General features: G+C 41.7%; 2 long non-coding RNA genes across 4 annotated transcripts in view; one reads left to right on the top strand and one right to left on the bottom strand.

Annotated features, from left to right (window-relative positions):
- The window catches only part of LOC121470584 (uncharacterized), a 55,957-nt gene extending 42,855 nt beyond the window's left edge, over nucleotides 1-13,102 (top strand). The window contains exons 4-5 of one of the 2 annotated variants that reach the window (XR_012057729.1): nucleotides 5,682-7,221; nucleotides 7,544-13,102. This is a non-coding gene — a long non-coding RNA (uncharacterized lncRNA). Of the gene's footprint in view, nucleotides 1-5,681 lie in introns of both variants that reach the window. The other variant, XR_005981651.2, reaches the window with a different exon arrangement.
- Nucleotides 13,103-13,217: 115 nt separating this feature from the next.
- Nucleotides 13,218-26,213, bottom strand: part of LOC140684849 (uncharacterized) — a 38,950-nt gene continuing 25,954 nt past the window's right edge. Inside the window, exons 2-4 of one of the 2 annotated variants that reach the window (XR_012057731.1) lie at nucleotides 18,670-18,736; nucleotides 14,644-14,845; nucleotides 13,218-13,470 (exon numbers count right to left, since the gene is read on the bottom strand). This is a non-coding gene — a long non-coding RNA (uncharacterized lncRNA). Of the gene's footprint in view, nucleotides 14,846-18,669; nucleotides 18,737-26,213 lie in introns of both variants that reach the window. The other variant, XR_012057730.1, reaches the window with a different exon arrangement.

Here is a 26,213-nt window from a genome sequence, read left to right as displayed (position 1 = left end):
TACCCAAAACCTCAGGGCTGAGATCCTCTTCTATTTTTATGTTGGCATATGTATTTCTATAGTGTCATGTAATATATATGGTGTATAACTTAATAGTATATTGCTCATATGCTATCATTATATTGGCATATTTACAGATATTTACCCAAGTTTAGAACATTAGTAAGTGCCTTTACACAGAGAAAATTTCTCCAGCTGCCATAGTGAATCAAGTGAAAAGAGGGTTTAAAATATCAAGCATATTCCCAGGAATCCTTTGTTTAGCTCTGTGAAGAGTCCAAAAAACATGGAAAACCCTCTCTGTGACACTTCTGAAACCCATTTCTGTAATTTCAGGGGTTTTTTTTCCATCCCACTTCCTGTATCCCCTCTAAGAGGCTGAGTGTCTGGCAGGCTGGTGTGTCAGGAATGGTTGCACTCAGAATGTGCCTTCTTCCATTTAACTCTCTGGGAAGTCCCAGATGATTTAAATGATTCAGTGGTCTCACGCCCAGAGGAAAATGAGCTGGAGAACATGATGGAGCAGAGGCCCTGGTGCTGGGAGCTGGCTGTGGGAAGGGGGCACAGGGGGGTCAGAGGAACAGAAAGGACTGGGAAGTACCTCAGACAGAAGTTCAACAATTTGAAAGGTGATTTCAAGACCCTGTTCTGCTCTGTGCTGTGTCCCTGTGTGCTTTAGCTCTCTGCCTGTAAACTGGCTATCATAGCATTTCCCTTCCCAGGGGCTTACTGGGAGAACAGCTTCATTAAAAAGCACCAGCAGCTCTCAAATATTGCAATAAATGCCCAAAGAGCAGCAGCATAAAGCTGGTGTCATCTCTGGGTGTAGCAAAGCAAACACACAGGTGTTTTAGGTGTGATCTTGTGGTTGGTTTTCTTTTTCCCCTCACAGAAATGTAAAGCTTTTCAACAAAAATAAATACGTGAACATGGAAAAGAAGTTCTCAAACCAAAATAGAAAAAAAATTCAGACTAGTTTGGCAAGCCTAAACAAACACTGTAACATCTGTTTCCTGAGTTATTGATGGAGTCTGTCCTCAGGCTCATGTCTGCCTTCAACATCTTCCAAAACTTTCTATCTTCTGTGTGGTTTCAGAAGTCAGAAAATAACTGGCTAGCTGTCTTTCTGGAAAAATAAAAGTATTCCTCTTAACTTGAAACTTGTATGTGGCTTAACTGTAAAGCAGACAGCGAGAAAGTGTTTGATAATGTCCAAGCTCTGCCAACCAAGTGGTAAAATTACTGGTCTTATTTATTAGCACTGTAATAACCTTCCCATAGCTCCATTCTCTACAGCACAAGGAAGATTTCAAACTACTCTTATTTTAAATGGCAGAGACTAAACCAGAGCATTTAACGGTGGAGAAATAAGTGTCCAATGCTTTCAGTATTGCCTATGAATAAACAGGCAAAAGACTTACTGCTCAGGGTCTGCTATGAACACATCAACTAATTATGCTTCTCACTGAGATATTTTATTTACACTGATCTTTATAGTATCTGCTAATCACTTTCTAAAGTGTATCTATCTCTGCCTGACAAGAGCCTGAGTTCTTACTAACAATATTCTGCCCCAATCAGGTGAGACGCCCCTGCAGAGCTGCCCCAGCCTGGCCAGCACAGGAGGGACCTGGAGCTGCTGAGAGAGCCCAGAGGAGGCACAGCAGGAGCAGAGGATGGAGCAGCTCTGCTGGGAGGAAAGGCTGGCACAGCTGGCATCGCTCACCTGCACAGGAGGAGCTTTGGGCTGAGCTCAGGGTGGCCTTGCAGGGCCTGAAGAGAGCTCAGAGAAGGACGGAGAGAGACAATTTCCATGGGCCTGGAGTGACAGGACAAGAGGCAATGGCTTCCTACTGACAGAGAATAAGGTTTGATAGGATCTTAGGAAGCAATTGTTCCCTGGCAGGGTGGGCAGGCCCTGGCCCAGGTGCCCAGAGCAGCTGTGGCTGCCCCTGGATCCCTGGCAGTGCCCAAGGCCAGGTTGGACACTGGGGCTGGAGCAGCCTGGGACAGTGGGAGGTGACCCTGCCATGGAATGAGATCATCTTTAAGATCCCTTCCAACTCAAGTCATTTTGTGATTCTATATTTTTAATGATCTGGGTGTTTTGCTGGCCCATTGCTGGATCCAGATATGGATCACAAAAAGCAAAAAGAAGAAACGTGACCTCATCTTTCCTTCTTTCCAGAATCTGAGGGAGGTGAATAGGAGAAGTGGATGAAGCTTGGAGTGGTGTAGACTCTTGGTCTTCCAGTCTTTCTTTAGGAGACCAGATAAATCAGTCCTAAATTCAATACAGTCCAAAATTTAGATGCTCAAGATTCTTAGCTAAGCTCTAAGTCTGCGTTATCTGGCATCCAGTGTGTCAGATTTTCTAGCAGTGACGTTCTCTAGGGACTGTTGGGTTTCTAAAATATTTAGTAAGCAGGGTTTTCAGCAAACACAGTTAAGAATCTGGAAACACTTCCAAAAGGCTAATTTTGATCAGTACTGAAGTTCTGGAAAAGGTGAGAAAAACTGTTTTTTTACCCCACAGTAAAAGATGGAATTCCAAGATGTGATCTCGCATTTCCTTGTGTCTCCCAATGGCTCCTTGTGCTGGATGCACAGCCCAATCTGATTATATTGAATATTACTTACGTTATCTGTCAGCTGCTTCAGGCTTCTCAGTGCACTGAGCCTGGTGACAGGATTAAAATATTTTCCTATAATGGCAAAAGAGAGAATTGCAGTCATTTGGAAGCTGCAGACTGTTCCTTCAGCAAAAGATTGGATGCTCAATTTAATTGGTTGTGCTTCACTAGAAAAAACATAGTGCACTCATTAAAACATCAAAACTCTAACTTCCAAGATATCTGTTCCTTTTTTGAATTATAACATGAGTAGAATATGAGATCTGAAAATATTTCATAATGATTATACTTTTGTAACCACCATTTATAATTTGCAGACAATCTGTGGGGGACAGGGAAACTCTGGATATTATTGATTTACACTGTTGAGATCAATGTTATAAGCATATTTGCATTTATAAAATAGATGGAATAGCTATATTCTTCTCCCTGAAGTACTAAATCTATGTGAAGCTTGTTTTCTTTGCTTCCTTTTTTTTTTTTTCTCTTTATTACAAAAATAGAAAAAAAATCAAAATAAAATGCTAAGAAATGCACAAAGCCTCATCTTCCACTGCTCCAGTGGTTCTGTGGGCAAGGAACACCACACAGGTATTTCATTTCAGCAGTGTAGTCACATCCTCTGTAGGACAATATCCCAGAGTGTTATATGACAAGCCATAAAATATTACAAAGACAATGACTGCAGTGGGGGCGGGAAGATTATTTAGAGAAGCAAAGGCTTCATTTTGTTTTCCAGAGCATTCTGTCATGCAGCAAATTAAATATCAGAGGCATGAGTTTCCTCTGGCAGTGCCCTCACACCCCGCAGAAGGGGACAAGTGCTTTTCTAGCAGGGACACCGCCAGGGAGCCATTGCTGTAATGAGCATACAGAGCTTTCCCCCATTCATTTCTCATTTTTAATACAACCCAATTTGAATATTATGGTATCTCTGTTTGCTCTCCCCCCTAGATTCCATGGTCAGCACCTAGGAGTGCTCAGCTTTAACAAAGAGCTTGGCTGTGTCTTCCCAGGGCCCTGCTGAGGAGCTGGGAGGGCACAGAGGTTTGCACCTAAGCTGCCTTTGGATAATCATTTTTTTGGAACCCTGAATCTCCTCCCCATGTCAGATTTTTTGGATCCCAATTACTTTGCCTTCCAATAGGTTTTGGAACCTTGGCTGGAAGTCTGTTGTGTAATTACAGGTTTGGTGCAGCTCTAGGAGTGGTTGTGACTTACTGTTCTCTCTGCTTTTTTTTCGCTCATCTGATCTAGTTCCTCACACCTGAGGGATTCTAAAGGCTATTTGCAATGTTCAGAGAATAAAGAATAAGAAATAAGTGAGATGCTTTATCTGACCAGATTTTTTGTTTTACTCCATCACCTTCTCCACTTCCCATTTTCCATGCTTTATAGCATTCAGCTGGATACAAAGTGCATCTGACCATGTATTATTAATCACATTACAAACTAATTTTGCAAAGGAGACTGGCAATAATCACAAATACATGCACACACATGCACCATGTCTTTACAGCTCCTCTCTCTCAATGTGCAGCAATTTAGGGAAATTGTAGAATCGTTCTCTCTTCTTTGTAATAAATTTCCATTGAAGAGTCCAAAATTAATGAGATTCTTTTGTTGCTTTTTATTGTAAGAAGTTAATTTAGAACTTAGCAATGAGTAGAAGATGCTTAAGTAATTCTTTCCAACCCTGTGTCATTTCACTTTGTGTTGTGTGATGTGCCTTCATTCAGCTTTGAGTAATCACACGGCCAGAAATTGTTCTGTCATCTTGAACATCCTATGAAATTGTGTCATCTCTGCAAATTTTAAGTCCTGGCTGTTCATAGTATTCATCATTTCTCCTGAGTTCTATTATGAGAGTTGGAGAACTCTAATTACTAAACTTGAAATTTAAATACTGCCAGGAACTTGCAAAGATCCTCCACACAGGAGCGAATTTCACCAGGCTCTCTCCTAGAATATTGATGTTGGGGTCCTTATAATTATTTTCTCAAGTAGTTTCATCTGTGCAGCTCTCTGAGAGTCTTACCTGACCCAGTGCCATTTTAGATGGAAATATGGGACAGCTCTGCTCACTCTAAAGCTGTGTCAATCTTCAGGTACTGTTATTTCTTGATCCTCTTTTATATGAAACTGATTCCCTTTGATATCTCTCTGGCATTTTTAATACAATTTTATTTTATTTTAGTGTTATCCCCTGGCAAAATAATTTATTTTGTGTTCTGTATGTCTTTTCCCTGCTACAGTACTCCTCCAAACCCTTGTAAACATCTTTTATTTTCTTATACATATTCTAAACCCCATTTCAAATACAATTCTAGCCCATTCCCTTTTCTTTCATCATTGTTACAGTCTTTTAACTTCATTTACTCTTATGTACCCCTGTGTTTGTGAGTGTTTTAGCTCAAGCTTTGATTGCTTTTTACATTTAGAGATTTCATTACAGTGCTTGCTGCTGGATGTCCTGCTATGTACTACCCTCTAGGACATAGCATTAATGTTCAGAAACAATTTTTCTTCCGCATCTTCTTCCTTCATTTCTTCTTCATCCAATTTCCTTTTATCCAACACTTATATGACTTTTCTAAATATCCAATTCAATACCTCACTTAGAAATCTTCCACTTTTAAGATAAAAAATGAAAATAATGGGGCCATTTTTAACCAGTAGGTTCATCACGTCTGGCTTTCTGCCAAATTTCATTGATTCTCTTTTAATTTTTCTTCTTTATTACATTGTGTACAAATTGCACTTCTACTGCCATGCCATATTTTAGTAATTCCTTAGTCTTCAGAATTTATATCAAAGTGACTGAAAAGTGTGGTCATTAACTTTCGTGTTTGGTCCTATGTCTTTTTCAAATCATTTGTTCTTCCTGCCAATTTTTTCCTTCATTACTTTTAATTCTGTATATTTGTATATAATATCTATATAATTCTGTATATAATATCTATATATTTTTATCTCCACAATACACAAAATGCTAAACATTTCCTGCTGTACCTTTCCAAAAGAAACCTTCTCCCTTGCATCTCACAGGTTTGGAATTTAACATCTGATTTGTACAACACTGTTACCTGCAGAGCACAGCACTGAGCTCTTCATTCCGGGTGTGAACTCAACACTATATCAAGTGCATTTTTGGCTGGATCACTGTAAGTAATAAGATTTTTTAGGGTCAGCAAAAGAAAAAAAACTGGCCCAGTGTCTTCAAAACTTCTTGATACAAGTGTGAGAGTCACTCAGCTAATGCATGTGCACTCAGTGCATGGTTAAATGTCCAGCCACACAGGGTTGAAATTGGGAATCTCTGATTGTGTTTTGATAACTTAAAGCCTTCAAGGGGTGATGTCGAGACTGAAGTGTATTTCTTATGTGTTCTATAACAAAAGTTTTGTCAGCTTTCAGTGCTGAGTCTTGCCTTAAGGTCGTTCATCAAGATGGACTAAAAACTGAGGAATTATTCTCTTGGGAACCTCTTTAAACAATGGTGAATTTGTAGGTGTGCAACAGAGCTTTGATGGCAGATCAGAGGTGTGGAAGTGAAGGTGTCCAAGGCCAGGTTGGATGGGCTAAGGGGAGGTGACCCTGCCGTGGCAGGGGAGGGAATGGGATGAGATTTAAGGTCCCTGCCAACCCAAACGAGGGTTTCTGATTCAATCATCCAACAAAAACTTCTGGGCATTTATTTATTTATTTCTGGCATTTGGTTAGGGGCTGCCTGACATCTCCCCTGCCGAACTGTTGCTCTTATTTTAGAATGGTTTTGCCACCATTTTAAAGAGCAAGTAGGCCAAGGGGATAAGCTCCATTTGCAGAGTTTTAAGAGATTAAACAATGTATGGACCTGCATGTTCTGCAAACTGACCCCCAGGGAACTGGAGATTTACTTAACCCCTTGCCTGATGTGAAGCTTTCCAAACACAGCAGGATATTGTAGAAAAGACACTTATATTTCATCATTGTAAAGTCTGTCCAGGAGATTACAAACTCTAAAACAAAGCCTCTTCATTATTAAAAAAAAATTCTCTGTGGGAAATTAATAGAGAATAAAGAACACTTCTTGAGAAAGAAAAATAAAGGCAAATTTGAATTTGTCTCTCATCCTAATTAACAGTAGGTAGTGATACAATCTAGGAAAAAAATTATCTTTCAAAATAAAATACTCTTGAAAAATATAATGATGTTAATAGGCTGGCAATAAATGAAAATACTGGACATCTACATGCATCTTGTGTTTAGGTGACATTGTGCCCCATTAAGACCATTAGCAAACCATGCATTCATTTCAAATGCTCAAGGTCAAAAAATATTTCAGCATTATAATATTCCAGCTGATTTAGGACATAAAAATTTACCTTTTATACATTAACTACTCTCAATTTCATTGACAAATTGATGTAACTCTTCTGTGAAGTTGAAGTTACAAGAATTGTGATTCCAAAAGTCAACATTTGTAAGGCATGGAAGCCTCTTACTTGTTAAATCCTGCTTTTTAAATTACAGGGGGAAATCATCTGCCTTGTTTCTTAGCTGCCCTGGAAGAACTGCTGTTGGAACATGAGCATTTTAGAAGATGGTAATTGCTCCTGCATACAGAATACATCTTCTGAGATCTGTGTCTTGCAGAAGAATGCAAGAAAGTATAATGGGCATTTTACTGATACCTGCAAAGGAACTGAGATGTGCTTTTGTCAGGAGGAATAATTTTGTTCAGACGATTGCTCACACAGAGATGAATTCCAGCAGGATCCCACATTCAATGAGCACATGTCAGATCTTTGTGGAAGGCCCAACCAGGGTTGTAGTGGAATGGTTCCTGTAAATTTGAATAGGATCAACTCAAAGGGCTTTTTAGTTCTTATTTTTTTTCTTCTTACTTTTTTTTCTTTTTCCCTTAGGATGCCATGGATGACCGACTGAGACAATCTGAGACAACTGAGATTGTCCTGAGACAATCAGGGACTAAAACTGACACTGAAGAGTGACCAAATAGTAGCTCTTCCCACACTTGTCCCAAGAAGGTTTATTTTTATAGCTATGAAATATTTTGGTCTTGATCTCACGCCTGTTCACAGCACATCTGGCATGCAAATTTATCAGTTTCAGATGATAATCTGGGTCTAGCAGTTGAAGTGCAGCTTCTTAAACTGCCTATGTGCTCATCCCTAGGACAGGTTTCAAGCAGCCACTACAAGGGAGGGAGGAAGGGGGAAAAAAAAGATCCTAACAGTGAGAGAGGAAGCTGGAGGAGCCAAGCCCTGGTGGTGGAGGTGGGGAAGCTGAAGGAGAAGAGATCCACTGGCTGGCAGAGGAGCAGCCCGAGGCTGGAGCCCTCCTTTGGCTCGCTGCTGAAAGCAGAAAGAGCCAGTGCTGTCCAATATCCCTGATCCAGAAGGTGTTGCCATAGTAATGTGCTGGAGGAAGCCTGATATGCAGATTGGAGATGTGCAGTAGGATGTAATCTATCAATGGTGAGCCATGAAAACAAACTGAAAATCCAGCCTGGCCTCTGGCTGGGAATGCACACGGGCTGCTGTGGTTGTGTTTGTGTGAGCCTGTGCCCTGGCAGCACAGGAGGGCTGGGAAATGGACCCAGCCTTGGGGAACTCACTGCTCTTGCCTCAGCAGCACAGGAACAGCCCCAGTTTTCACTGCTGTCCCCTCCCTTGGGCTCTGTGCCACCAGCCCAGTATCCCCAGCCCACTTCTCCCCCCTGTTTCACTGAGGGTTTAACTTTGAAGAGCTGTGATGTCCCTCCTTGACATGGAGAATTTTTATTGCACCCTTTATCCCAATCAACTCCTCCATTTTTCACAGGCTTTCTCACTTTTTCTAAATTCATTTTTCCTACTGATTGACTCCCTCCTTCCTCTCCAACTAATCTTGTTTCATTTTTTTTCCTTCACTGTGAGGAAGACATTGCCAAAACGTCACCTCTAATCTTGTTTCCCATTTCTAGCATGTAATTTATTAATCCTCTCTATCACTTTTTTCCCTTTTATTGAGCAGTCTACATGCTAATACAGCTCAAGTTTTATTTTCAGATTGTCAAATAAATAATTTCCCAAGTCTTAAGAGTAGAGGAAAAATAAGAGCTTTGTAATAATGATCAACCCTGTCTTTTGCCGAGGCATTTGCTTTTAGATCTATACAAATCATCTTATTCAGGGATAATATAGCTGTCCCATATCAGATAAATTAATTATTGGATAGGGTATCTAAGAAGCTAAGGTGACAATACAGCCTTTGTCTGATTGATAAAGACCAACTACATAGTACCTTCACATTAATATAACTCTGGTCTCTTAAATATAATATTCCTCACCCCATTCCTTAACTCTGTGTTGTTGGGTGGCTTTTTCATTTTTCCTTTTTCTTATTTTGATTTCAGTAAGAGTTTTCCTTGGCATCTTGCATTGGTACACTGATAGTCTGTTTTTTGGCTCTTGCGAATACTTGAACTAGATCTCTAAGTCAAAAGGAAAGAGAACTGTCAGTCCTTTTCTTAGCAGAGATAAATGACCATTAAACACAAGCACAGTTTGGTCTTGCTGTCAGGCCTGCTTTACACTGCAATATTATATTTACTGATAGATTTTTTTCCATTGCTGTGTTCAATGGGAAAAGGATCTTTACTTCCCAATTTACCCACTGTGCTGTCCTCTCAGAGCCTAAGACATGCCTGTCTCATTTTGTGGCTGTGTCAGGGGATTTCAGTCTTTAAATGGGAGGTGCTGATTTGGCTGCAGGAGATGATGGAATTCCACAATCCCAGGGTGGCTGAGGCTGGAAGGGCCCCGGGGCTGCTCTGGTGCCACCTCCCTGCTCCAGCAGGGCCATCCCAGAGCACAGGGCCCAGCAGTGTCCGTGTGGCTCTGCAATGTCCCCAGGAGGAGACTCCACAGCCTCTCTGCTCCATCTGCTCAGGGCTGGCACTGCCCAGGGCAGGAGTTCTGCCTCCTGGGCAGGGGCAGCTCCTGGGCTCAGCCTGCCCGGGGCTCTGGGGCCATGGCTGGGGCTGGAGCAGAGCCTGGGCTGCTCTGAGTCCTGCACAGGGACAGACAGACAGGGACAGACAGGGACAGACAGGGACAGACAGACAGGGACAGACTGGGACAGACAGACAGGGACACCCAGGGCCGAGGCCTCTCTCATCTGGGGCTCCTCTCCAGGCTGAGCAGCCCCGGCTCCCTCAGCCTTTCCTGGGCACTGAGATGCTCCAGGAGCTCCTGGCCCTGCTGTGCTGAGGATCCAGAGCAGGACACAGCACCCAGAGGTGCCTCCAGGGCTGGGCACAGGGGCAGCATCACCCCTGACCTGCTGCCAAGACTCTTCCCCATGCCCCAGGGCACCCTTGGCCTCCTTGGCCCCAGGACACTCTGCTGGCTCAGGGACAGCTCCGTGTCCCCCAGGACACCCCCAGGACACTCTGCTGGCTCAGGGACAGCTCTGTGTCCCCCAGGGCACCCCCAGGACACTCTGCTGGCTCAGGGACAGCTCTGTGTCCCCCAGGACACCCCCAGGACACTCTGCTGGCTCAGGGACAGCTCCGTGTCCCCCAGGACACCCCCAGGACACTCTGCTGGCTCAGGGACAGCTCCGTGTCCCCCAGGACACCCCCAGGTCATTCCCCCCAGAGCTGCTCCAGCAGGTCCCCCCAGCCTGAGCTGGTGCTGGGCTTGTTCCTGCCCAGGAGCAGCACCTGCATTTGCCTTGGTTGATTTTCAGATGTTTTTTCCCTCCCTCCCAGACTCTTGAGGCCCCTCTGAAGGGCTGCACAGCACCACGGAGATCAAGGACTGTGTGCAGCAGATGAACTCAGACCTTGTTCAAATCAGATATTGTTTATATCTTTGTGTGACAACAGGGTGGTTTCTTACATTGCACCACAAATAAAATAATTTAGTCAAATATTTGATGTAATTTTCAATAAAGAATTGTCTAATTTTGCACACTAAACCCACCACATCATATAGGTTCATGCTAAGATATTCTAAGCATTGCCCATCCCTAAGTCTGGTTCCTTGCCTGTGAGCACAGTTTTCACCTCCCAAGACAGGTATCATGAATGAAGCCACAATGGCCAGGAAAGGCCTGCTCAGGAGCTTGGCTGGGCTTTCTGTGCTAGCCTCGGGTGTACTGAGGAGTCAGGCAGGGAGAAGTGCAGCTCTGTGCTCTGAGAGGGCTCTCCCCTTGTGCCCTCAGATTATCAGGGCTAAACCCTGCCATGGAGTTGGGCACTCAGTCAGGATTAGGTGGTTTTGTGTCCAGGTTGTGTAAATTTTCATGGAATAAATGGGTTTAAAACGGAAATGCTGTAAATGTGACTCCATCACTGAGACAATTAAGCAGCACATTTAGTTCTGTTACTGTCCAGATTTTGCAGAAGTATTAATATCATTGATGAGCCGTCCTGTAATTTAGTACCTTTGAGACTGTAAAGATTTTTTTCTTGCTTCCTGATGAATTCTGTAGACACTGAAGTTCTTTGAGTGAGGGCAGAGCAGGGATGTCACTGTACAGCTACAGAGCCTATCTCCATCTGTTGTACCCTCTTCATCCCCATTTCTGCTTCAGGACACATGCAAAGACAATCCATATCCTTCAGTGCTGAATATCTGGGGTTTTGCTCTTGTTTAACCCTGTTAGCAGTTTATGTTTCCTGATGTGTCTCACTTCAGGGGTTTCATTGGACAGTGAGTCCCAGGAGGAACCTTGAACATCAATGGATTGGCCTGATCCAGAAGAACCAGCCTGGCTAACCTCTTGTCATCCAGCCTAGAGTATTTATTGTTCTGGAGATAAATTTCCAGGATTAAGATTAAGATAGAGGGACATTAGGGGTAGGTCACCTACCAGGTTGTCTGAAACAGCATGTATAGCATGTTTTGGAGCAGGACTTCACCTCAAGCTGGTTAAAATAGAATAACATATTCCCATTATTGAATTTACATAAGCTATAAAGGTTATTATTTAAAAATAATGGAGGGAACAAATGTGAGCTACCATTTCCCTTACTCAAGTTAGTGCTCTGCTCACTAAAACCAGTCACTCACTTGTGTTCCTTCCACTGATTCAGTGAGCAGGAAAGTACTGAATGAACCAATTGTGACAGGAGCCACAGAGGTGCACTTTGGTGCTCAGTCAGCACTCAGGAGAGGAGCAGGGGAAGCAGGGGAAGCTTCATGTTTTGTGTACAACCTGTTTGTGGCAGTCAAGGTCAATGAATGATGCCTCCCTTGGTTGTGCATGTGACAGATGAAATACCCAACCTATACTTCCCAGCTCACACAGTTTTGTGCCTATTGCTTCATGTGTGCAATATTTGGGCAAACTTTCTCAAAAAGAATCTGTTAAGGGCTTGGTGAAAATCTAAATGATTTAGAGCTTTCTGATGAATGCAGGGTTTAGTTTACAATTGTGTGCCTAAAATGCCAAGGTCTCTTTGTAGCTCTGCTGTAGGTGCCTAACAAGGTCCAGTTCAGGCCACATTTCACTCCAGTTTCCAAGTGGCAGTGCCAGTTCACTCCCAAGGCAGGTGGACCTGTCAGGTGTTTGTCATTCCAGTGGGCTGGAAGCCTGAGTGCCCTGCTCAGACTCAGCTTGCACTAGACAGCAGGGCACTCAGGGATTCAGCACTAATTATTGAAGTCTTTGTGCCTGCCCAAAGTCATTTGTGTTTTTCATCCCACATGTGGGTAGAGATGCTGCGTGAAATTTGCAGACTCAACAGATTCTGCAGTAATTCGTGCTGGAGTATGACAGCACACATGGATCTGGGAATTGACTGCAGACCATAGACATATGATGTGTTCAGATATGAACAGTCAGGAATTTGTGGGCAGTGCTAGGGATATTCTGCTTTTGGAATAAAGAATACTGCTACTTAAAGGAGACAGAAGCATTCTCCAGTTCCAGAAAAATAAAATAACCCAAACCAAACCAAAACCAAACATCCCAACCTGGTAGATCTCTCTGTAGCACTGCGGATATGTACTAGTAACCAAGAGCTCAAAAGATCACTACTAACATCTGTTACCTCCTTGCAAGCATGATAGTGTTCTCTGCCAGTGTTTGTCAAGCTACCATGAGCTATATTCATATTCCATATGGATACGTATTTTTTCTTTGTTTTCCTTTGACATTAATGCTCTGGCAGAGCTTTCTAAGTAGTAAAGCAAGGAAATTAACTTACATTTTCTAGCTTGCTAAAGTAAATTAGCTACACTTTTGACTTTCTGTGGTTTCACTTTGAATGGGAGAAGCAATAAAAATGAAATAAGGCTAATCACTGTTGTTCTATGATTTTCTCTGTGGTGTGTTAAGAGGAGAAGAACCCATAACAAAAACTCATGAGTTCATATCTGCTTAAAACAGGTCTCTAATTAGCTTCCATAATCGATCTCCCAGCTCTAGCAGGTGAACCCGGTAATTATCTTGTTTATACTGTAGGTGAGTCACAAAATGTTAGATAGCTTTCTCTGTATCTTTGAAAGATAATGCATTGTAACAAGTGCTCCTGATATGAATGAACCACTGTCATATCCCAAACCATCTGTCTCACACACAGCAATGCGAGATCTCATTTTATTCTTTGCTGCAAAGAGCTCCAGACATCAAAAACCTGTCCCTTTGACCGCTGTCCCAATCAAAGGATTCTACTTAGACAAGTCTTTACTTCCCATTACAATTTCAGTGCTGCAGAATATCAGGTGTTTCCTGGCATGAAGAGGAGGAATCCAGTCACTGGTGCTTCTTTTCAAGGGCCAAATCTTGTCGCTGTCACTTCCCATGGGCCTTTTGAGTAGCACAGAAACTCCAAACTCTGCAGTTAATTAGGGTTAGTTACTTAGGGCCTGAAGCATGAGAGACAGACTGTGGTGCACTATACAATGCATGGCTTTTATTCTATATAATGTGTCTACCTGTTCCCCTCCAGAAGGTGAAGTACAGATAAGTTGGCTCAATGCATGGTTAGGATTAAGTTGATGTATAGAGAGCACTATCTCAGTGTGTTTAATTGCTCACAGAAAAATCCCTGTCTGACATACTTTTGAGCCTTCTTTATTCTCCTGTTATTCAATCTGTGCTTTATTTACATAATACAGATATTTCTCTTTCTTGCAGGCCGTTTCATAGGAAGCTCTGCAAAGGAATAATCCTTTTTGACAACCTTTAAAGGGTCACAGTTGCATTTAAAGCCCATGACCAGTAGCACTATTAATGGTGTATTTGCAAAGAGAGGACACACAGAGCAGTTCTTCCCAGGATAATGTGGAAGTGTTTAATCTCTTTTGTACTACAGAGGAGGCTTCTTGCTTGTGGTGAATGGCTGAAATATGAGACTACGTGTTTTCCATAATCATTGAAACAATAATGTACCAGCTTCTCCCCAAGCTAAGAATAATCCTGTGGTGCGCATGCCCCTTTGCCTCTTTGCCTTGATAACAGAATTCAAATTCCCATCAATAAGGTTCCTTTTTTTTCATTTTTCATTGACTTGTCCCTAGCAAATTTAGTTTCAAGGTCTTTTATTTCTGTTTCTAAAGTAATTATCCTCTGGGCCTCTTCCTTTCTTCCTGGTATGATGCTAGACTAATTATTCTTCTCCTAATGAATGCCTGAAATGTATCCCATATGGTGGCATATGTGCCTTCAGATGGAAGCTTCGTTTGAATAAAATAAGAAAATTCTTCTCTTGGGGCTTTCTTAAATTTTTCATTCTGTAACAATGATGAGTGAAATCTCTGTCTTGGGGATAGATGCAGCCAAGTTGCTTTCTATTACACACTGAGCTTTCTCTGAACTGGAGATTTCCATGTCTTTCTCTCTTGCCATGGCCATCACAGCTCTTTCTCCACACTGTCAAAAAGACTGCTTGAACGAGGCACAGCATCCGTACAACTGATCTGAAAAACAATCTGTACATCATTGTTTCTCTCACAGATCTTTGTCCCCTTTCTCTACTGCTGCCCCATGCAATACCTACAGAAATTACCTATGGAAAACTGCAGACTTTAGAGGTCCTGCTCATGAATATGTACAAGGATATGTACAAGTCCCACTTGTGGATATGTGCAAGGATATGTACAAGTGCTGCTCATGGATATGTACAAGCTTCTGTTGAGAGCTGTGCAATGGAGAGGGTTTTCACTGACTCAGGTAACAGCAGGCTCCTGGATACAACTTTCTGCAAGCACCTGTAAGTAAAACAAGTGAGCTCACATCAAACTAAAATATGTGAGACATTCCAGCTCTGCCATACAGACTGTTGGCAAATTCAATCTTTTTATTGCCTAAAATCTATAGTTTTTCTATAGATTTAATGTTAATTTTCTCATGTTTTATGTATGATTTTAGTCTTTTATTTATGGAAGTACTGGAGTGCTGTGTCCAGTTCTGGATGCTCAGCAGGGCCAGGAGCTCCTGGAGCATCTCGGTGCCCAGGGAAGGCTGAGGGAGCTGTCTGTCATATAATCATCAGGGTTGGAAAAGACCTTTAAGATGATCCAGTCCAGCCCCAACACACTGAGCTTGAGTCTACTCAGCAATCCTCTAGTGGGTAAGAGTGCACCCTCTAACTCTGGAGGTGATGCAATGGCCTGGTCCAGCCTGACACAGGGTTCCTGACACAGCTGCATGAAATATATGCCAAAATGGAAATATTTATAGACAAATGAAATTGAAATGCTCTTTTAAAAACCACTGATTCTGCATAAAGTTATTTTAGGAGCATATCACTTGAATCATGCTAATGGCTTGGGAAAACACAATCATTTTATCTGCTGCAGGTATTTGATCTTGCTTTCAGAAACACTGTGGGAAAACACTCCATTGATTTTCGTTGGAACATTTGATCCCAAGTTGATAAAGGACAGTAACTAACTCTGTCACTATTAATATTGAGCTCTGCTTGGATTTCAAAAACACCTTCAGCAACATGTGATTCTGCAGGCAGGGAGAATGGTAGAACAGGCAAAAAATGCCTGATTTTAGGATGTGCTGGAAGGCCTTTGTTTCTGTTTTAATGGAGAGGGTGCTTGTCTCTGGGTGGTCTCAGCCTGAGAGTAGTATCCATTTTGTCCTGTTCTGCAGAGAATTTTCTGATACCCTTGTGAAGATTTTTAGCAGCCCAAAGCTGGGAGAGTCCCCAGTGATCTGTTCAATAGCTTGTGTCCTCTACCTGACTTTCAGTCACTCACCACAAATAGCCAAGGGAACATAAACCATTTTAGGATATAATAATTTATCCTTTGCCAAAGTTAGTTTCTTTTCTTTGCTGACTCAAAGCAGTGACCACCCAGAATCCCTAATTCAGGGTTCAGCAGCAGCTTCTTGTTCAGCTTCCTTGTTAAAATCCCAGAGTAATTTTCTAGTAGGGCAGTATTTGCATAGATAAACTCGATGAAAGACCAGAGGCCAACAGGGCAAGGAGAAGGGGTCATTTCTTATTCCCATCTCTGTACTGGTTGTTCTCCTATTGGAAAGTGGTTCTGAACACTGTCTCTAATAAGATGTGCTTCTGAAAGCAATAAATAACTGGGAAGCTGGGCAGCAGTAGCTTTTCTTAGAAAACCAAGGCATTCAATGTTGCCTACTTAAAGTTAGGTCACTACATTCATCCTTAAGTACCAAAACAAATTGCTGTGATGATGAAAAATTCCACTTAGCCACAAATCTAATTCTGCCAATGCGAGCTGTGAGTTCTCAGAGCTTTGTAGCAGCATACCACTTTGATCTATGTAATCAGATTTGGCATTGTGTCTGTGCTTACATCTCTCCAGGAGCAGCGTTCCAGGACTCTTGTCCAGGCAGTATCAAGTGCAAGACTCTGTCATTGCCTTAACGAAAAGGAAGAACTTTCTGTTCTCTTCTCAAGTTATTTTGTTCATCCTTCATTGAGCCCCAGAGACAGGAATTTCAGGCGTCTGCTGGAACTAGAGGACAGCTGCAAAATCAGCAATACTAATGCCCTTCATAGCACCAGCTGTGACCCACGAATTTTGGGCCCGGAATTAGGGAACTGTGATGGCATTCCAAGCCCATGTGAATGTCTGGCGGGATCTACAGGATTACTGGAGCAGAATGGAAACTGGGGAGCAGGATTACATTCCTCAGGAATTAATCACCTCACCTGCTCTACCCACTCTGAAAATGCTGTGGCAGCAAAAATCAGAATCTGATATTTATTCTTTTGAATGTGATATTGCAGGACTAATTTTCAAAAAATCAAGTTTTCTTGAAAACCTTTTGCTAGTTTATCTGCCCTCAGGAATCCACATTAGTTACTTAAATTTCTTCCTGTGGAATTGTCATAATCTTTCTGTTTAATAGAAAATTCCAAATTTATTTCTTAGCCTTTGAGTAGGATCTAGCTGCATCACTATGTACCTAAATCCCTTTAGGAATCTTGATTTTTATATTTTCTATCACACAAAAACAACAGGCTAGATGCTGGGGTTTCTTTGCCTACTACAAGTGTGGCTGGGCCCTGAGGGACAATTTAACCACCAGACTCAAATAAAACTCCAACATAAGATGATGAAGGAAAAAGAAAAACTTTCATGTGCGGGGAGAGAATGAAATGGAAAGGCTCCTCCCATCGACCAATCCCACTTCTTTTAACAGCAGTCTGAGGCAGTGACATGCTTCATGGTTGGACTGGATGATCTTAAAGGTCTTCTCCAACCTAAATAATTCTGTGATTCTATAATTAGACCATAATAATAAATCTGCAATGTCATGGGCTTTTTCACAGCTCTGTACCTACAAAAGAGCCTCGAAATTTTACTGCTTCTTTCTTGTAACTGCTTATCTGCTGTGTGTTGGTACCTGGTAAGAAGCATAACAAGACAATAAATCCCAAAAATCAAATAAATTTGGGAAGCTCCAAGCAATACTATCAAGTACCCCTGCAGATTTCTTTGTCTAACACTTTATATTTAAAAATTATCCCAGAGGACCCCACAAAAAAATCTATTTTACTTGTTTAACAAAATGGAGTATTGATTTGCCAAAGCCTAAACAGAGCAGCCTACATGATTCATTGATCAGGAATTTGGGCTCGGTCCATATGATCATTAACTTCTTTGTCAGATGCATTAATTTATGCATAAGCTTTGTTTATGGCAGGCCCTTTTTACTGGCTGATTTCAAAATAACAAAACCCAAATGCCTTCTTTACCTTCCATGTCCCTGAATATCGAAGACAAAACAGCCTGTTCTATCAACTTCAAAGATTTAATGAGCCTTGTGAAGAATCTAGGAACACTGGAGGTTTTCATATCAGTCCAAGCTCCAGTACTATTTTGGAACTGTACTTCATGAGCATAAAATTCCCCAAAGAAAGCAACTCCTTGTGCCTCCATGTGGGGAATCTGCCCAAACCTGAGAACATCAGTAGTCAAACTATGAGGAGCTCCATATGTTTTTGTAGGATTGTCAGGAAATGCTGGCTGTGTGACACAAAGCTACTTTTTTTTTTATAGGCCATTATGTCAATAAAATATATTGATTGGAAAGTTCTGGTAGTCAAGTTAAAGGATTTTAAACCAGGATCTGGTTAAAATCCATGGCTTAATAACAAATCAAAACCTTTTCGTTTTTCCTTGGTACGGCCTCTGTAATATAAAGTAAAGCAACAGGAAGCAAAAGAGTTCTGGATTCTGGTGTTTTGAACATAGTACTGTTTTAAATTCCAGACTTGGCTGTAAAGCTTAGTAGGCAGGAGATATCTACAATGAAAAATGAGTCCTCATAATCAATATCTGAGTATTTGCTGCACTCCATTAATCCTGTATCAAGAGGTAGCACTGCAGTCATGAAGAATTTCTTCTAGTGTAGAGCAGGATGTGATCTTACACTGAGTTGGGCAGGCTGTGATAAACAGACAGGGCTCAGCATCGGCCCAAAACACAGGGAAGCCCTTGGAGGCAGCTGGATAAGCTCTGCTGCCTTTCCCTTGTGGTGCTGGGGTTAAAGACATACCCAGAGCCAGCTCCCTCCTGGGATGTTCCCTCCTTACCTTGTCAGAATTCCACAGCCAGCCCATCCTTAGTGTGCAGCTCTCAACGTTTGAACATCAGCAAATGCTGGGGAAGGAAGATGAAACAGTTTGTGCTTTTCCTGGTCTCATTTAAAGAAATAATAAAATAGTTCTACTCTCAATTATTTGTGTGGCTGGAGGCTTATTTGCATGCTGGATGGGCTGCAGTGGAAACTATGGAATGCAGCTGGACTTTGGGAGCCTGGGAATGGCTGAGGATGTGGAATTGTGTCTTCCCACATTTCTATGAGTTCTTGCAAAGGCAGTTATGGAAATCCTTCTATATGAGTCAGGACATTACTGAATAAACAGCATAAAGTACATCTAAAGTAGGAAATACAGGTCTCATCCAGCATGGTGAGGATGGAAGTTCATCCACAAAATGAAATGGATTTTAGATTACACACTGAGTCTGTAGATGCTACACAGCTGTGGTGATATGGACAGAGATCCTCAATGTTCATATATGAGGAGAAATGACCTTATCCTGACCTAACTTTGTAACTTCATCAAAGCTGCTTGGGGGTAACTTGATCAAAACTCCCAAATAAGAAGAGAGTCGAATGCACCTCCATGCTGGGCAGCTACCTGAAACCTCACTGATGCATCCTCTCAGAAAATTTTGGGTCCCGCTCTTAAAACTGGTGAATTTGGAAACATCTTATGCTGAACTCAAGCATTCCTTATGTGAGACAGGCTGATTTTGGACTTATCTCTGATGTAACTGCTGATTTTGTGCCAAAAGTGGAAAAGAAAACAGAATCACACCTTGCCTGAGGCACAGTCCTTGCATAGTCTGTTCTATCACCAATACAAATCACAAACCTCTTCTGCAATGACATCTTATTACAAATATTTTTATGCTCTACAATTCATTTGATTAAACTTTACTTCTTAAGTTTAAACTATTTGCATTTGGACAGAGACAGTCACGTATTATGAGACATAAAAAAATGAGCCATCATTTATAAGTGCAGTGCATTCTCTGCACACACAAAGTGTGTACACCAATAACTGCTCAAGCTGGCTCAGAGAACAGAAACATAAATTAAAACATTTGCTTAATATTAATGCTATATATATATATATACATTTTTCTGTTAACAACATATTTTCACAATGCTTTCTTTGTGTTAAAGATTGAATATGTGCCTCAAGAAATAGACTTTAAATGGATGCACCATAGCTGGCTACAATGGGTAATTTCATTTAGGCACAGAATTACAAAGCAGCCATTTTTAACTTCAACTGGATTGCACATCTACTGAACCCTCAATAAATTCATCATTTGGCTGAGTCATGTTGAGAATTGTTTTAAATAAATCTATGTGAAAATTAAATTTAAGTTGAAAAGCAGCAGGAAAAAGATGTATAGTAAGTACTTCATTTGTTGTAATAGGACTATTTGGAAGGAATACAAATGCACTTCAAATTGTAAAGAGCATAATTATTTTTCTCCAGAAACTGAATGAAACAGAGCAACCTCTCCCTATATTTGATATGAATTATCTTCATAAAATTCAAGTTGGGTTTTGAAAATTAAACTTTTTATTGGTTTACAGGAAATTTCCAAATGAGTTCTACATTTCTTTCATTTCATTAAAGTGGCCAAAAAACCCATAGGAGTTGTCTAAGCTGGTTGGACATGTAGTTCGGCTTCCTTTGGCAGTGGGCACCAACAGATGCTTCACAGACATTTCAAAAGCACATTTTTTACTTAAATCAGGGTGGAGACGATGGGAATGGATGGGACATGGAGGGCATGGACAAAACCCTAAACCTGAAAGGACCTTAAAGAGATCACCTAGTCCCCAATAATCCACAGAGAGGGGAAATTGCATTCTAACCCTAACAGTGAATCTTGGCTTTGCAGTCTCTTTCCCTTCCTCTCATTTCCAACAAAACTCCAAATATGCACATTATCCATATGATGCCTAATCCTTTCCAAATGCCATATGGAGTTGGTGTGCTGGAAATGACTGAAAGAGATCTGGAGTGCCACGGAATAATTTATTGCTAATAGGTGATTGCTGAGATTCTGAGACACTTTGTATGGCTTGGATTTGGTGGGGAATATCAGCAGGAGTGAGGATATTGTTCCAGACAGCCATCCATCAAGTGGCACTTAGGAAGCCATGTCAGAACTGTTCGATTTAATGACTCCAACCTCCTTTTCCAGACAGCCTACCAAACATTCTGACAAGAAATAATTAAGGAATCACACCTATAAAAGAAAAATCACACACACAAAAATAAATCCACAAACAACAGCAGAAAAGCAACAGGTGAAGCAGGAGGTTTTTAATAAGAGAGGGCGAGGCTTTGCTGCCTGGTGGAGCGCTGAGAGCAGCAGGGGAGCAGTTCCAGGGCTCGCAGACACGCAGGGCTCGGGGCCATGTCTCCACCTGCCTCAGGCTCACCTGGCCGCCTCTGCCACTGGTGACCAGCATCATGAACATCAGCTACCTGAAAAAGCTGTCCTTGCTTAATCCAGCCACTCCCTCCCTGCTTAACCCAGCATTTCAAAATCTCCCCCCTCCAAGTCTCTGTCCTTTTTTGTTTTCTTTCTTCTCTTTTAAGATTTATGCCCACAGTCAAATGCCAAGTAAAGAATAGTTTTCTTCTAAAAACGTTATTCTGATGCTGACCTTCCTTCATGCATAGAATTTTCTGGGGGAGTTCAACCTCCAGGGAAAGAATGATTGATATCCCGCATGTCATAGCCCAGGGCCTGGTCTAAAAATGAAAAAAAAAAAAAAAGAAAATTCCCCTCGAAGGAGCTCTACAAGCCAGGAATATGCACCAGACAAGGGAGGCAGAGATGCAGCTGTTTGACCAAGACACTGCATCATGAATGACAATGGACAGTGATAAATTCTTGGCTTCTGTAGGTTTGAAACGCATTGCCTTTGTCACCATTTGGAAGTTTAAAAAGAATTTTTGATTTTCTGTGTCTGTGTCACCCATAATTTTGTACACTCCCATCATCTTCACTTTCCTGTCTCACAGTTGTTATTTACTCATTTTGAGACAGTTCTAGTCAGGATGATGCCATTTCTCTGGTTTGATGCAGCATTAATTAAGTACTCTTTGAGTACTTTCCTTAAGAGAGACAACACTAAACTCTTTAGAGACTTTGCCTAAAATAAAATCATGCCAAAGAAACTGCAAGCATTAAATGCCTACTTTATAAATAAGTAACTGCCTTTGGAAAGGAAACAAATGCAAATTCTAGTTACTGTGCTTGAAAGAGGTGACAAGGAGAAGTGCCAGCATCTTGGCTCCCGTTGCTGCTTTATTGTCACAAATTGTTAGTTACATTTGAAAATTATGGATCTCTCTCATTGTGAAAGTTGTGTCTGCCAGTTGGTGCCTGTACACTAGAGTGGGTTTACCCAATTAGCAGGATTTCCCATGCAGGACCCAGAATAGCTGTGCGTGAATCCTGACGGCAGCTGCGCTCGGGCTGGGATGTGCGCTCCGGCAGGTGAGCTCCGCGCTGGGAGCCGGGCAGGGCACGGCTGGGTGCCAGCCAGCCTTGGCACGGCTCATCTGTGCCTCTGGCTGGGTCTGGCTCTGACAGATGAGCTTGCCCCAGTGGCAAACACGCCATGCAGGGCGCAGAACGGGATTTGTAACCACGGTGCGCCCAGGAAATGAACCGGGTCATGGGAACAAAGCCATTTAAGTGCTGCTTGTAATCTGCATCACGGGCCGTCTCCAGAGATCTGCATCTCTCTTCTGGCACTGCACCAAGTGAGACTCAGCCTGTGCAGAGCTGTTCAAGGCATGTCCAAGGTTCTCACTGGGATGATGGGAGGGCGATCAGGAAGCTGCTTTAAGGGAAAAACATCCCTTAATCTCTTCAGTGACTGAAGAGATTGGATTCATGTAAGAATTCAAAGATGTTGAAACTCAAAATGTCCCTTAGACATTTTTGGATGTTCCAGGCCCAGGTCAGAAGCATTTGAGACCCTGGCAGGCAGCTAGAAACAGCTGTGATTTCGAGTTTGAGCCATGGAATGATTTACCAACTTTGCAGGAAGAACAAGAAGTCACAAAAGTTTAGATGTTATAGTAAAAGTAGTTACAAAGTAGAGGGAAGAATTTTTTAGTGTTCTACAGGGGGCTTTTAACACCTGTACAGGGGGGTTTTTACTTTGGACATGGGGGTCAGAAGTTTTAAGACAGAGGGATTTGGGCCTGCCCTGTCCTCCCTCTCTCTTCTTCCTTACCTCCATGTTCTTGGTGATGTTGGCACTCACAGATTGGTTTAGAGTAGAAAAGCACCATTTAATACAGGTAATAGGCATTGGGGAAAAACTATAAACATGTAAACATGTAACACGTAATGTACCATATAAAAGACAGCAGCAGCCCTGGGCGGGGAGAGAAGAAGCAGTCGGGAGTCAGAGAGGATGTCAGGGTCTGTGTGTGCCTCTGCCTGAGCTGCTGTTCCCTAGTTTGGTTCCACTGAACGGTACAAACCCAGAACAGCAAAATCTGCCATTGGTAATGCTGAGCAGGAGCCTCTCCCTCTCCTTGTGCTTGGATATAGATTTCAGCACCTTTTTTAGGAAAGTTGAATAGAGACGCAGCATTTCCAACTGAATCACAATGTACGGATCACACTGGACTCCAACTAGAAGCTATTGTAGAATATGTAGTGATGGACTACAAAGTATGAACCATGGACCATGAAGTACCTGCTGCTTTTTTTAGTAGGTGGACAAAAAGTAATAATCTTGAAAATAAAGAAAAAAATAACTTCTCCCTAGCTGTAGTTAGCAAGTCACACCTTTTCCTTTCCTTTACATGGTAGGTAATGTTTGTAGGTAAATTCTTGTTTCTCCAGTGGGCAGTGAAAATGATCACTTCTTTAGAGAGAAAACCAAAGTTGCTACAGCCTTCCTAATCAGTGTTTTGATGATCTACAGATCGTTGCAGGCACTGCTTTATTAATTGGTCCCAAGTTAACAAAAGCTGCATTTTTCATAGAGACATTCTAATAATAATAAGCGCTGGGAAAATGCTAAATTTATTTATAGCCATAGCTATTATTTTAAAGGCTTGAGGAGCATCCAAATATATCTAAAGTGAGTTGAAAAATGTGATGAATTTCATTTTATTTTATTTTAATGACTGCAAGGCAGTCATGTTCCAAATAAAATAAAGAAATAGAATAAAGACTGGTTTTCTAATATTTTGTCTTTCATTAATTTCTAATTTATCAATGGATATGATAGGTCCTACCCTGTAATGATCATCTTAGTGCTAAGCAGTATGAAATGTTAATATAGTCTACTTTGAAATCATGTATTTTGTACTGTGTGTCTCTTCAAAATTCCTTCTTTTTTCTCCTTTAAAAGTAGTTCTACCTTATTCTGATATCTGAGTTCTTAAAAACTGCTAATTATAATTTTTTCTATAAATGTAAACATAATAAAAAACCTGTTTTTATGGGGATGAATTGGATATTAAAGATCTTGATTTAACTGTGTAAAATATGATTCAATTAAGGTTTTTTGAGAGGACAGTAAAGGTTTTTCTGCTCAAAACACTCCTCTTTTCTACTTACCTAAACTGTGCTTTAATTTTTTCCTCTGGAATGTTTTTTTGTGATTAAGATACCAGACCAAGCCATTCATTATTCATCCACATGGAGGTATTGATGCTCTGGATGCAAGCTGAGCTCCCCACTTTAAACATATCCTAATGGTTCTATACTTTTCACTATTGATCAGTGCCATTTGCTGTGCTTTGGACAGTCACTGGGAACTTCCACATCTCATTTGGTGTGGTTAAAAGTGGGCTCTGCCATTTGTGCCTCTCCAGCCCGGTAGGTCCCTCCTGCAGGGAGAACCTGAGCTGACACAGCTGTTGCTGGCAGTGTCACTGTCTGCTTTTCATCCAGAAAAATGAGTTCTGTGTCTTAAACACCCTAAAGGAGGCTGAGCTGGCTGCTTTGTGTCACGCTGAGTTTTGCTCAGGCAGAAAAGGTTGCTCCTGCTCTGCTCCCTCCTCACCATCACCGTTTCAGAATAACTCTCCTGGGAAACTGTGAATGGGATCAAGGCAAAACTGCAATCCCTGGGACCCAGCATTCCAGAAGAATTTATTTGACCAGGAAAAACTGTAAGCTGAGTTACATTTCAGCACCAAGGATTCTTTTTTCTCTTACAAATATTCATATCTTTAAGGATGTCTGATAAAAAGGGGTTTCTGAATGCATTTCATTTGGGTATAAAAGAAAACAAAGCATATTTAATCACAGACCTCAGCAAAACTAATGATCACCTGCATTTCTCGGAGACTTGCAAACCTTTGTGGTGGTCAGACAACTGCTAATAAAACCCAAAATATGAGATCTCACATCTCCTTCATACACAACATGAATCTGCAGGTCTGTGGATCCACAGGAATTTGAAAAGCACTTTGCCTTATGTAAGAAATCAGTTTTCTGGATGGGTACACTCCCCACCTTCTGTAGGTTTGTGAAAGACAGCAGTGATCCATGCTAAACCACCAGGTAATGGAGCTTAATAAATTACTTCTCATCAGCTGAGCTGCCCGAACAGAACAGATCATGTGTGTGCTCCAGCCCTGCCCTCCTCCCTGGGTAAAATGAGCTCTGAACTTTTCCCTAAGTTGTATTAGATGACGGGCACAAAACTTCTTAGACCAATGTAGTTTAATCATAAAATCATGGGGTGGTGTGTGTTGGAAGAGACATTAAAGCTCATCAGTGCCACCCCTGCCATGGCAGGGACACCTCCCACTGTCCCAGGCTGCTCCAGCCCCAGTGTCCAACCTGGCCTTGGGCACTGCCAGGGATCCAGGGGCAGCCACAGCAGCTCTGGGCACCTGTGCCAGGGCTGTGGGGTTCTCCCATTCCAAAGAGGTGGAAATTTGATTTTACCCTTCTTGTGTTGCTAATAACACCTCCCTTGACCCAAGCCCTAAACTCCATCCCTGCAATACCCTACAAAAAGCCCAGGACTGGAAATCTGTGTCTTATTTATTTTGGAAACCTGCTTTCTCCCCAACATATATAAATCCTAGCTACCCTTAAAGAAACTTTCAAGTTTTCCAAACCTATTAAATGCTGTTGTTCTCAGTTTATTCAAATTAACAGGAGGCAGCTTGGCACATTTAAAGGGAATAAAATGAGGTTGGAGGTTTGAGCTCTGATACACTTGACATACTTTGCTATGATAGGGAGGTCTTGCTTCACAGAAGTTTAATTGCCCCTCATGCAACAGTGAGGAAAGACTTTCCAGGTCAAGGTCAAGGCTCACAGGTGGCAAATAAAGAGCCTTTCTCTGAATTAGTTCTTGCCCTAAAGACAATCAAATGTATTTCCAGAGTCTATATGGAATTGCTACTTGCAAAGACCAGATGCTATTTTCTCCATTATTACTAAAGAACAAAACTGTTCCAGCACAAAATGCTCATTTTTAATTTCATGAGAACTTTAAAATTCCACAAGCACTTTAAAACGTGGGATTAGAAGAATGCAGGAG

This window comes from Taeniopygia guttata, chromosome 11 (genome assembly GCF_048771995.1).
Source record: "Taeniopygia guttata chromosome 11, bTaeGut7.mat, whole genome shotgun sequence".
Classification (NCBI taxonomy): domain Eukaryota; kingdom Metazoa; phylum Chordata; class Aves; order Passeriformes; family Estrildidae; genus Taeniopygia; species Taeniopygia guttata.
Note: the sequence above shows the minus strand (reverse complement) of the source record. Positions and strands in the feature narration are given on the sequence as shown.